General features: G+C 44.1%; 1 protein-coding gene across 4 annotated transcripts in view; it reads left to right on the top strand.

The window, feature by feature from the left end:
• Positions 1–1,146: 1,146 nt before the first annotated feature.
• SMAD1 (SMAD family member 1) overlaps positions 1,147–11,632 on the top strand; it is a 76,747-nt gene continuing 66,261 nt past the window's right edge. Inside the window, exons 1-2 of one of the 4 annotated variants that reach the window (XM_070045607.1) lie at positions 1,330–1,451; positions 6,565–6,658. The gene's annotated coding sequence lies outside the window, so the exon portion shown is untranslated. Of the gene's footprint in view, positions 1,276–1,299; positions 1,452–2,240; positions 2,261–6,564; positions 6,659–11,632 lie in introns of those variants that run through there. The other 3 variants (XM_060299714.2, XM_030878140.2, XM_060299715.2) reach the window with 3 other exon arrangements.

Here is an 11,632-nt window from a genome sequence, read left to right as displayed (position 1 = left end):
TCTGATGGGAGTGGCATTTAACAAGGCTCACTCCAACTGCTGTTTTGAGGAGCAGAGAATGAATAACTATATCAGAAGTTGATTTTTTGGGAAAATAAGATGAGGCCCAAGAATTGACCTGTAAGTGCTCAAATATTTAATGAAGAAATTAGCAGAAATATTCTGACCTATATATAAATATATTTTATGTGTTTTGGGGGACTTGTTTCATTTCCTTAGAATAATTAAACATGGAATGCAGAAATTAAAAAATAGTTAATAAATAAGAATTTTAAATGGAATGTGCACGTGTAAAATTACATGAAAAATTGGAGAGTACCATTAATTGGATTTTTAAAAAAATATTGCTGGTAATGGTTCTTTTGGTACATGTGAAATTTATTCCTCAGAATAATTATTCGCCTCTAAACATAACTCAACATTATGGTAATTATCCAAGATTTCATGCCGGCTTCCAGAGAGCTGGCCAAGAGAAAAATGAAATCTTATAAAAAAATATTTTCAATGTCTACGCAGATCAGGTATCTGGGAGCTAGTTCGGTTTTATTTTGGGAAGTTGGTGTCATCTAAAAGATTGTAGAAACTGGATCAAAAAAATTTAAAGTTCTATTGTGGCATCTGTCATTATTTGGAGCAGCGAGGTAACCAACTGGAATCATTAGATCCCGGATTGGCATAAAACACACATATTGATTCAGGGTTTGTTACAAGCACATGCAATAGTTACTAGGTTATCCTTTTTGGGTACGTGCAACTTCTGGGGCTTGCAAATCATTGAGGAGTAAGCGAGGGGCAATGAAACTAGACATAAAAAGGCGAGGCTCGAAAGGTAATTGTCAAAACGCACTCCACGTTTATAGAGCGGTTGGGTGGGCCCGGTGGACTTGTTCTACGAACATTTCAAAAAAATAAACATTGAACGCGGAACTTCACCGGCAGGCAAGGTACCGAGACCGCTCCCCCGGGACTAAAGGAGGCAGGGGCTGTGGTGTTTTCTCCTTGGAACCAGCGGGGCGTGGGGCTGGAGGCGCGGGAGGCGGCGCAGGCCCGGCGCTCGCGCCGGCGGGGCCGGGAATTTGGAGAGGATCCCTGGTCGCGCAGCCGCGGCGGGAGCGGCGGCGCGCGCAAGTGCGCGTGTGAGCGAGCTAGAGAGCAGGCGGGCGGGCGAGTGCGCCGGGTGTTGGCAGCTGAGGAGTGGAGGCTGGGCGGCTCCGACTCCCTGACGCCAGCGCGACCAGATCAATCCAGGCTCCGGGAGCGAGCGAGCGAGCGAGTGTGCGAGCGGGCGGGCGGGCGGGAGGAGGAAGGAGAGGCCGAGCCGCTGAGCCCGGGCCGAGGCGCGGGGAGGGACCCTGCGAGCGCAGCGCCCGGCCGGCCGGACCGGGGCCGCGGGGGACCCCGCTCGCCCGGTCAACTCGTGCGCCCGCGTGGACAGGCGCGCAGCCAACCCGGTAAAACGAAACAGACCCGAACCCAACTTTCCCCTCCGTCGCGTCCTCGCCCTCCCCTCGGCGCTCCGGGCTTCCCAGCGCCGCCGCCGCCGCGGGCTGGGGCGGGCGCGGCCCGGCCGGGTGGCCACGATCGCGCGCGGGGCCGGCGGCGCGGGCTGCGGCGGGGAGGGGGCTCTTCCCCGCGTGGGGCGGACCGGGGATTCCCCCCCCCCCCCATGATGGCGCCTCCCGGCCGCTCGGAGGAGCAAGCCTGCCACCTCCTCCTCTCCTCGCGCCTGGCCAGCCGGGCAAGGCTCGGGCCCGTGTGCCCCCCGCGTCTTTGTTGGGTCTGCGGTGGGGAAGCCGCGTTCCTCGGTCCCCGGCCCTGCCTGCGGCCGGCCCTCCGCGGCCACCCTCCCCCTCCGCCCGCTGCCCGTTTCCCTTTCCCTTCCTGCAGCCGAGCCTGGGCCGTCGGCGCAGCCCGCGGGCCCATTGTGTCCCGCGCCGGCCCGGGCGACCCCTGCGGGAGTCGGAGGGCGGTCGCCGGCGCTGCCCTCTCCGCGGAGCGGGGCTGTTGTAAAGGGGACACCCGGTGCCCTGGGTCCTTCTGCGTCCGGGGCGGGCTCCTTCCTGTGCCCCCTACTAGCGTCTTGGGGGTCGAGGTCAAGGAAAGTTCGTACTGAAATTCCCTCTCATTTATTCAAAGGTTTGGCGGCGGCGGCGCGCGTATTTTTTTTTTTTTCTCTTCCGCCTACACCCCTCGGAGTCTCCGAGTGTCGTCTCATTCCTTTCCCTTTCCCGGATTCGATTGCCTCACTGCATGTGTATTTGTGAGTTCGCTCTGCAGCAACTGTTCATTTACTCTGCGCCCGGTCTTTGTTAGTGTTTCTCGGGGTTGTTTCTGCAGGAAGGGGGGGGGGTGTTGGGTGTGAGAGAGACAGACGTGGGCTTGTTTTTCTAGTTGCTTAATAAATATGAAGCCTTCCAGGGAGAGCGTTTGCCTGATGTACTTTGGGAAGGGAGGGGGAACAAATGCCTGCCGGATCTTACAACCACAGTAGCTGCGGCTTTTGTTTATTTTGCGGCGCGGACGATGTTTCAGTGCACTTGCAAGGTCCCCGGCCGGGCGCTTCCCTTCTGAAAATAGAGGCGCGTCTCCGAACCCTCTCCCGAGAAAACATCGTTGTCGTGAGTGCTGTGACAGCCGGCCTCTTGCTTTCCCCTGAGGTTCTCTTGCTGAAATTTCAGAGTAGTTGGAATGATACAGAAGTTGCCTGATCTCTGTATGTGCTTCCTCTTACTGAAACTCCTAGCAAGCAGCTCAATCGCAAAATGCCTTTATTTCAGAACGTTTCTCGCTTTCATTACCTGCCGTGGATAACATGCCTGCATTCAGTAGCACAATGAGAAAACTGTTCTCTGCCCATGTTGATTTTTCATCTTGTTTCTCATTACCTCTTGACGCTTTATTGGAGGTAGCTGAGCTGTATTGGAACCACGATTTAAAAAGAATCAGGGCAGAATCAATGTGCACTGCCCCGGGATTTTCAATTAGTATAAATATTTTGCATCAGTGTTAATTCTGATGGAGGTGCCAGGCCTAAATATGCTGTAACTGATTTAAATGTTTGTCCTCCCCTCTCTCTCCCTCTTTCCCATTTGCAGTTATTTGATATTTCTGTGCAGGTGGTGTACATTTGTGTAATATTGCAGTTCTTAGGAAACTGTAACCAGGGTCGTGGGAGATGATTTTCTAGAGGTGGGCGATGTCAGAGCCTCTGGAGGATCCAGGCAGGATCGGGTTTCTTCTGAGGGTAGGGATTTGTCCTTGATTTAGTTTTGACCCCTCCAAGCATAGGTATGTAACCAAATACATTTTTCCTTTTTGCAGTATCCTTTGGTTTTATACCCTTGAAGAGCTGATGACCTTTGCATTTTAGAGAAACGACAGTTTTTAGGCAATTTAAAATATGAACTTCTTACACCTCTTGGAATTTAATTTTTTTTCTACTAAGTTCATTAAAGCGTTAAGAGGAAGTAAGTCTCATTTTTCCAAATACATTTATTAGTTGAAAACTAAATTGCAGTTTGTGATTTTGATTTCTAGTAAGTCTGGGTTTAGTAACTTGGTTAGAGTGGAAAAAGAATAAACTTGAGTGTAATGAGATGAGTATATTTAAGCTGCAGTCGCCTACATAATCAAGGCCAAGTTGTGTGTGTATAAAAGATCTCATTTGTGTAGTCTTACAAGGCTAATGGAAGCATCATGGAGGCTTTATAAATAATGTAAGTTGTGTATAATGTAGAGTCTCCAGAGACGGCAGAGAAAGCATCATTACCAGCCTTTTCAACCTGCTGGAGATCTTAAATTGATTTACAGCACTGAACTGGTGCAAAATGATACATCAGGATGACATGGGGTCAGCCTGTAAAAGTCTATGATGTCAGCCTATTAGTTCAGTCATCATAATTAAACCATATTACAGGGGCAGCTAAGCAGGAGTCTGGCGTTATCCTTCAGATATGGGTGGTACATGGATTTTGTTTATAGTGGAAAGGCCAAACTGGCAAGGAATGCTAGTGTTTCTGAAAAGGGGAAAGGCTTACAGAACTCTGAATTGCTGAAAAAATTGAAGCTAAATTAAGGCATGTTCAGTCTGCATTGTCTAAATAGCTTTCCATTTGGTAGTGGAGAAACAGATGCTTTGAGGGTGCCGATAAGGACCCTCAAAGCAGCTCTGATCCATGCACTGAATCATGCTTCATGTGAGCTTGAATTTAACTTGGCCTTAAGGACCTTATAAAATATCAGAGGACCACGTATTTCACATCTCTGATCCTTTTATTAACACTGAGTTGCACTGTATTGATGCAAACGCTGATACGTTATTTCTTTAAGCATAGTTACCAGGTCTCCACTGGAAACAGAGATATTTGAATTGAACATATAAACAGTTCAGGAAAAGAAGATTCTTAGTTTTTGCTTAAATTTCTGGCAATCCTTATTCAATTTATGGGTCATCTAGGGCTGTGCCGTCCAATTAGGTAGCCATAATCATGTGTGGGTATTTAAGTTGAAATTAATTAAAATTAAAATAAAATAAAAATTCATCTCAGTAGCACTAGCCACAGTTCACGTGCTCAGTAGCTAATGTGGCTAGTGGCTACCACCTTGGAGAATGTATACATAGAACATTCCCATCATCACAGAAGGTTCTATTGGACAGTGCTGCTCTAGACCTTTCGCCTCTGCTCATCCACACTTTCTACTCACCTTTCAGCTGCTTCTCTACTTGGTACCTCTGTGGATGAGTTTGTGAGGTCGAAGGGAGAAAGAAATATGTCAATTAATTTTGCTGCTTCCTAGTTGCTCTTGTTAAAAGAGTTTGGAAGTGACAGTTGAAGCTACTGCATAAAACAAGGTTGACTTTTCTGTCAATCATATTTATCGTTGGTGTCATGGCTTCTAATTTGATTTAGAGCTTTGGGTAGGAGAAATTGTAGCTGATTTTTTTTCTGTGTCCTTGTCTTTAATACTCATATCTCATTTAAGCATCAAAACTTCCCTAAGTACTGTCGTTGTCACCTTTTTACAGGTAAGGAAACTGAGTTCTGAGTGATTCATTGTCTTGCCTCAGGCTACGTAACTAGTCATTATATTCTTAGCCATGAAGTGAACAAGGCAAGCTCACTCTAGAGCCTCACTTTTCTAAAAAATTAATTAATTAATTTTTGGCTGTGTTGGGTCTTGGTTGCTGCGCGCGGGCTTTCTCTAGTTGTGGCGAGCAGGGGCTACTCTTCATTGCAGTGCGCAGGCTTCTCATTGCGGTGGCTTCTCTTGTTGCGGAGCACGGGCTCTAGGCGCAGGGGCTTCAGTAGTCGCGGTGCATGGGCTCAGTAGTTGTGGCTCATGGGCTCTAGAGCGCAGGCTCAGTAGTTGTGGTGCAGAGGCTTAGTTGCTCTGCGGCATGTGGGATCTTCTCAGACCTGGGCTCGAACCCGTGTTCCCTGCATTGGCAGGCGGATTCTTAACCACTGCACCACCAGGGAAGTCCCCTCACTTATATATATATATCTGTATCTAGAATACCTGAATAATCATTGTTCTGCTGGGCTTTATTATTCTGGTATAGATATGACTTTGCTTTTATTTTTTAGTCTTTTAGACAACTTTGCCTTCTATTGTGCTTTTCTGGACCATCTTCTGTTGTCTTCCTTTAAGTGCTTAAGAAAGGAAACATAATGTTAACACCTCTCTAAGCAGAACATAATTGGAAGACTAAATCTGACATAAAAGTAATGCATTTCAAAGCCAAATTGGTTTTATCTCTGCTTTTCTGGATAATTCCTGTCACTTTCCCCTTGCTTTTTTCTTGTATTATCACAAGCTGATGGTACTAAAAAAGAAAGTTCTAGTAGTTCAGTTTATCTCATTAAAATTAGTCTTCTTTAGCTGGTAAACACTGCACTTTGAGATGCAAATAGTTCATTGCAAATTCCTTGGAATTTATTTTTTTACATTTATGTCTATTTTTGTATAGTCTTACAGTTCAGTCATTTTTATTTTTATTTTTTTTCGTCAGGGCTATTTAAGAATTTGATGAAACCCTGGATCCCCTATCACGCTCCCATCCTCCAATCCAAAAATGCTTATATGCCCTGAAGCTTGTGTGTGCACAGAAGTACCCAAATTTCAGGTGAAGGACATCCATGGGACTGCCTTGCCAAGTGTGTTCATAAACACTGATTTGTAATTTCCTTTACAAAGAATAGAGATATTGAGTGTTAAAAGCTACTTTGATGTTCCTATCAAGTTGAGCAATCCGAGGCCCAGGGAAGATAGCGGACTTGCCTGAAGTCACCCATCCAGTGATTGGAGGAGGGAAAGCCTGCACCTGGATCACTGTCATTGTCAAGTTCCCATTTGTTTGTTTTTTCCTTCCTCACTCGCTGTGCTCCTGGGCCTTTGGTCTGAGCATATCCAGTGTTAATTGGGGAGGGGAGGAAAGGAGAATTTTTTGGCATGATGTTAACTTTTTGTACCCAACATTATTTGAGCTGAGTATGAATCAAGTCTGACAACCTCAGATGTTTTTTACAGATTAAAATTGATTTTTTTTTTTTTTAATTTTAGAGATGGAAAAGAAACGACTTACGCCTGATTTAGTCAATGGGACCTTACTAAAAAATGGTAGATCCGAGATTCTACGAAGTTCAAATTAAATCAGGCAAGTCTGCTGTACAAATCTCCTCGTTTGGCTCTCAAAAACAAATCATATTCCTAACCAAAAGTCAGAGATTGGGGTATTTAGGGAAGGAGTTAGGAGGTACTAGGGAGAGAATTGGAAAGGTCTAAGGAGAAAAGGGATAATTTAAATATAAAAATTTAGAAATGAAGTATAAAGTTATAAAATGACATTGAGGCTGATGAAGTGTTCTGTGTAATTGTACTTCTGTATGTGGTTTTTCTTTTCTTTTTTAAAAACTTACTATCACCGGTTTATTATGAAAGGATATAACTCAGGAACAGCCAGATGGAAGAGATGGACAGGGCAAGGTATGGGGGAAGGGCGCCATGAGCTCCATGCCCTCTCCAGGCGCCCCACCCGCATAGCACCTTGATGTGTTCACCGGCCTGGAGGCTCTGGTCTTAATTTTTGGTACCAAGATTAGCAGGAAGTGCTTTGGTAACAAATAGAGGCATCTCCATTTTGCCTCGAATTGAAATCTCTTGACTCTTTATCCCCCTTTTCTGCTATTACGTCGTATTGCAACTATTTAGGCTAATCTGGTGACCTGTCATCTGATTTGCTGCAAAAATACCTGAAGTATTTTTAATACTTCTGGAGTTACTGCCTTAAAAAAAAAAAAAAAACTAAGTTGCATGAATGTACTTACTTAAAATCTAAGTCAGAATCTTCACTATGGTGTTCATTATTAAAATAATGTCAGTTTTAGAGATGTACTACTAGTCCTAGGCAAAAAAGTAACATTTACAGCTATTGCTGGCTGATTTGCAGAAATGAGCGGGCCCTGTAGAACGTTCATTTGCATAAGGAAAGCTGTCTTTCAGATGGGAAAAGCCAATCTTTCAAAAACAGTTCAACTCCAATGACTGCATCGGGCTTTTAGGCTGATACTGGGAACTGCAGTATTTGAGCAGTTTAATCTAACATCTTTGTGATTTTTTAAAAATTAATTTATTATTTTATTTTTGGCTGCGTTGGGTCTTCGTTGCTGCGCGCGGGCTTTCTCTAGCTGTGGCGAGCGGGGACTCCTCTTCGTTGTGGTGCGTGGGCTTCTCATTGCGGTGGCTTCTCGTTGCAGAGCACGGGCTCTAGGTGCGCGGGCTTCAGTAATTGTGGCATGCAGACTCAGTAGTTGTGGCGCATGGGCTTAGTTGCTCCGCGGCATGTGGGATCTTCCTGGACGAGGGCTCGAACCCGTGTCCCCTGCATTGGCAGGTGGATTCTTAACCACTGCGCCACCAGGGAAGCCCCCTGTGATTTTTTAATAAGCTAAAATCAGAACTTTAGAGAACATTCCCTCTTGAAGATAAAGCATCAAACTCTCTAAGGTTTGAGGGAATCCATACCTGGCAATTCTCCCAAATCTCTCTGCTTGGTTCCTAGTGTTCACATAGGAGCCTTATATAGAACCCAGGTCTATGGTTGGTGGATTGATTTCTTAACTAATTTTCTTGAGACAAGCCTGGATTTCAAGGAACACATACAACATACACAGCAGTTACTTATGCATCTATATGCTTTTGAGCTCACGGTGAAAATAAATATTCACTATGTCATGTTTGCGAAAAGGAGGATAGAGGGATCTAGCTTTTGATTCAAAAATATATACGTGTAATTTTTTAATGCTTTATTTGTAGTTTCCCCTTAATTTTAGGGCAGCTGTACTATATTTTTTCCTACAATTCCAGATAGTTAGGGTATAGTTACTCAAACTATTCATTCATTTTCCTCTCCGTGTCTATGTTTTGTGGTTTCTTTGCGGTGTGCTTATGCAAAGTGGAAGTATTTCAGACCTTTATAGTATTTTTTCTTTCGGTTTCGAATACCACAAGAAGAAAGGGAACTCATTATCTTTCAAGTATTATAATTAGGCATTAAATTAAGTCATTAGTTAGCTAAATGCAAGATCTTTTGTTTAGATTGAAGGAAAACATGTCTTTTTAATGGAGGAGAGGGGTATTAAATATCTCCTTATTTGATAATTTTGATGCAGTGTGGTAATGAGCATATGCTTCACTTAGTGAATCTGTTAGTTCAGAGTGGCTCAGTAATTAGTGAGGAGACCCACAAAAATGAAAAATTAAATGCAACATCACAAGAGTTGTTGCAGGGTAATATAGGGGTAAGTTGTACAGACAGTTCACATGAGGCCCACTGTGATGTGGAAGGATGTGTGGGTTTGCACTGGGAGAAGGAAGAGACATTTGGGCAGAGTAGTGGCGTGGAAGACTCAAGGTAACAGGAGCAGCGCTGTCCGATAGAACTCTCTGCAGTGATGGAAATGCGCTGCATCTGTGCTGTCCAGCACTATAGCCACTAGCCGCGAGTGGCTGCTGTGCATTTAAATGTGGCTAGTGCAACTGGGGACTGCATTTTAAATTTTCATTAATTTATGTTTAAATAGCCACCTGTTTAACAATGAGCTATCACGTTGGACAGCACAGATCTGGAGGCCAGTCTGCAGCTCTGACTGACCACAGAGGGTATTCCTGATGCGGTCCCGTGTGGTGAGCTGGGAGAGGTGTTTGGAAAGGTTAAGTTGAGGATGAGGGTTTGAGGACCTCAGCGTGCCAGAATAAGGAAGCACTGGGAAGTCACAGAAGGTGTTTGAACTTGCAGTTTGGGTTGGAGAGGGTAGAGTCCATATGCCAGGAGATTGATAAGAAAGCGCTTTGAGTTCTCTCTCTCTGATGGGGTGGGTTTTGTGAGTGAAAAGACACCTGGTGGTTATTTGGCTATAGAGTAATGGGAAAGAGGGGTGTCAGATTATCCTTAAGTTTCCAACCTGAGTGGCTGGAAAATTAATAAAGCCTTTACTTAAGAATAGAGAAGAACTGGTTCTGGAAGGAATAAAAATTGTGTGAATGATAAATTAGAATTGACAGGTTGAATTTAAGGTGGGGTATCTAAGTATTCTACAGGCAAGTTGGAGATACATAACTAAGCTAAAGCCTAGGGGAGGGCTCGGAGCTTTACGTAGATGCCAAGTAGTGATCTGTTGGGAATGATGGTGGAACGTCCGGGAATGGATGGGTATTTGGAGAGGATCATGTACAGAGAAACAGAGCTGGTGGGTTGAATCTTCCATTGATGCCCACAATTAGGAAGTGGTAGAAAGGAGAGGCATGTTTGAAGTAGACAAAAGAAGGAACTGAAAGGAAGGTGTGGGGTCAGAGGAGAAGTTAAACCAGGAAGCCAAGGGAAGAGAGATTCCAGAGGAAGGTTCAAAGGGGGACATGTATGGTTCAGGGTGAAGGAGAGAAGGTCAGGGTAATCAAGTGAATGCAGCTGAGGTGAAGAGACTGAGTATATTAAGAAATAAGAAACAGAGTCTTCTATGCCCTCGAGTGATTTATGTTTCAAAATTGATGAGACGACTTCTTATTTGAAGGTTGAGGGAAAGAAGTTAATGGACAGAAAGCAATCAGAGATGAGATGATGGAGGTAGTGATCTGGAGCGCAGGTGACAAAATATTAGTCATGGTAAGGAGGGAGATTGTCTGAGAAGGAAGCAGAATGGGGTCCGAGAGAGGAAAGCGGATGGCACAGAGCTCATGTCAGCTTGCGCTGGTTTTCCCAGTAGTGTCGGAGGCAAGTCAGTCCCTTCATTGGGATGGTGAGCCGGGAGAATCAGAAAATGGTGCTGGAAGTTTAAGAATAATGGAGAAGGTTTGGAAGAACCATTGTAGGTGATGTGCCAGGAAATCTGTGGCGAATTCAGAGGCTGAGCAGTCGGAGGAAGCCTGGGGTGAGGTTTGACGTGGCTGTAGAGTAGACTAGTAATTGCTGCTTTTTAGTGTAACTTGGTGCCTGAAAGTAAGATTGGAGAGGAATGTTGGCAGAGATGATTCTGGCTGAGGGATAGAAAATAGGCTAAGAAATGAGGTTCTAGAGTCAGGTTGCCTGGGTTTAAGTCCCAGCCCCCAACACTGACTTGCTTTTTTATAACTTTGGGAAAGCTGCCATTAACTTTTTTTTTCTAATTTTTAAAAGTTGAACTATAGTTGATTTACAATGTTGTGACCATTAACTTTTTTTTTTTGACCATTAACTTTTTGAACCTCACTTTCCTCATCTGAAAAATAGAGATAATAGCATCAGCCTCAGGATTGATAGAAAGATGAGATGAGTTATCCTTCCATATTTCATCTAAGATGCTGTTAATCATAAGATGTTATTTCATGTACTACTGAGGAAAAAACCATCATTTAGGCACAACATACCACTGACTGTAAATTTCCTGGTTAGGAGAGGGTACATCTTGCAGTCAGTGAAGTACAGGATACATAAGGGACTTAGCCTAGGACCTGGCACATAATTAGCATTTGGAAAATGTTAGCTATTTAATATTTGTAAGAGTCAATGTGATTGTAGCGTCTAGAATGTTAATGAGAGCAATATCGAATCCAACCTAGATAAGGGGTTACAGGTTATAAGGAGTCTAATGGATTAAATGAACTGAGAAGGGTTAAGCAATGGGAATCCTGATAATGAAATTGTGGAATATCAAGTTTGGGAATTTGTAGATGGAGCGTTTCCCTGACAATGCCAGCTAAAGTTTTTTAAGAAAAGTATCGTAATTGAACTAAGAGAAGAATGCCCTTTATTGATTTTAAAAAGCTATTTAAAGTTGCCCAGAGCTTTTAAAAGTAAGTATTGTGAATTTATCTATGGATTTTTCTTACACTATTCATTAGTGTTAAAAAATTTTTTTTCATTAGAGAATACACACTCAGTGAAGAAAGATTCCGGCGTGGATTCTGGTCATAGTGTCAGAAGGAAAGGGGGAGATGGATTCTCGATTATCATTGATTGAGTGAATTGTCATTTTCAAGAGATGGGGGTATGGGGGCGGGGGTAGTACTAATAGCTGCTTGTAGAGCTCTTTTGTTTTTGGTTTTTGTTTTGGCCACGCTGTGTGGCATGCGGGATCTTAGTTCCCCCACCAGGGAT

The sequence above is a fragment of the Globicephala melas genome, chromosome 5 (assembly GCF_963455315.2).
Source record: "Globicephala melas chromosome 5, mGloMel1.2, whole genome shotgun sequence".
Lineage (NCBI taxonomy): Eukaryota > Metazoa > Chordata > Mammalia > Artiodactyla > Delphinidae > Globicephala > Globicephala melas.
The sequence above is the reverse complement of the archived record's forward strand: the minus strand, read 5'-3'. Positions and strand labels throughout refer to the sequence as shown.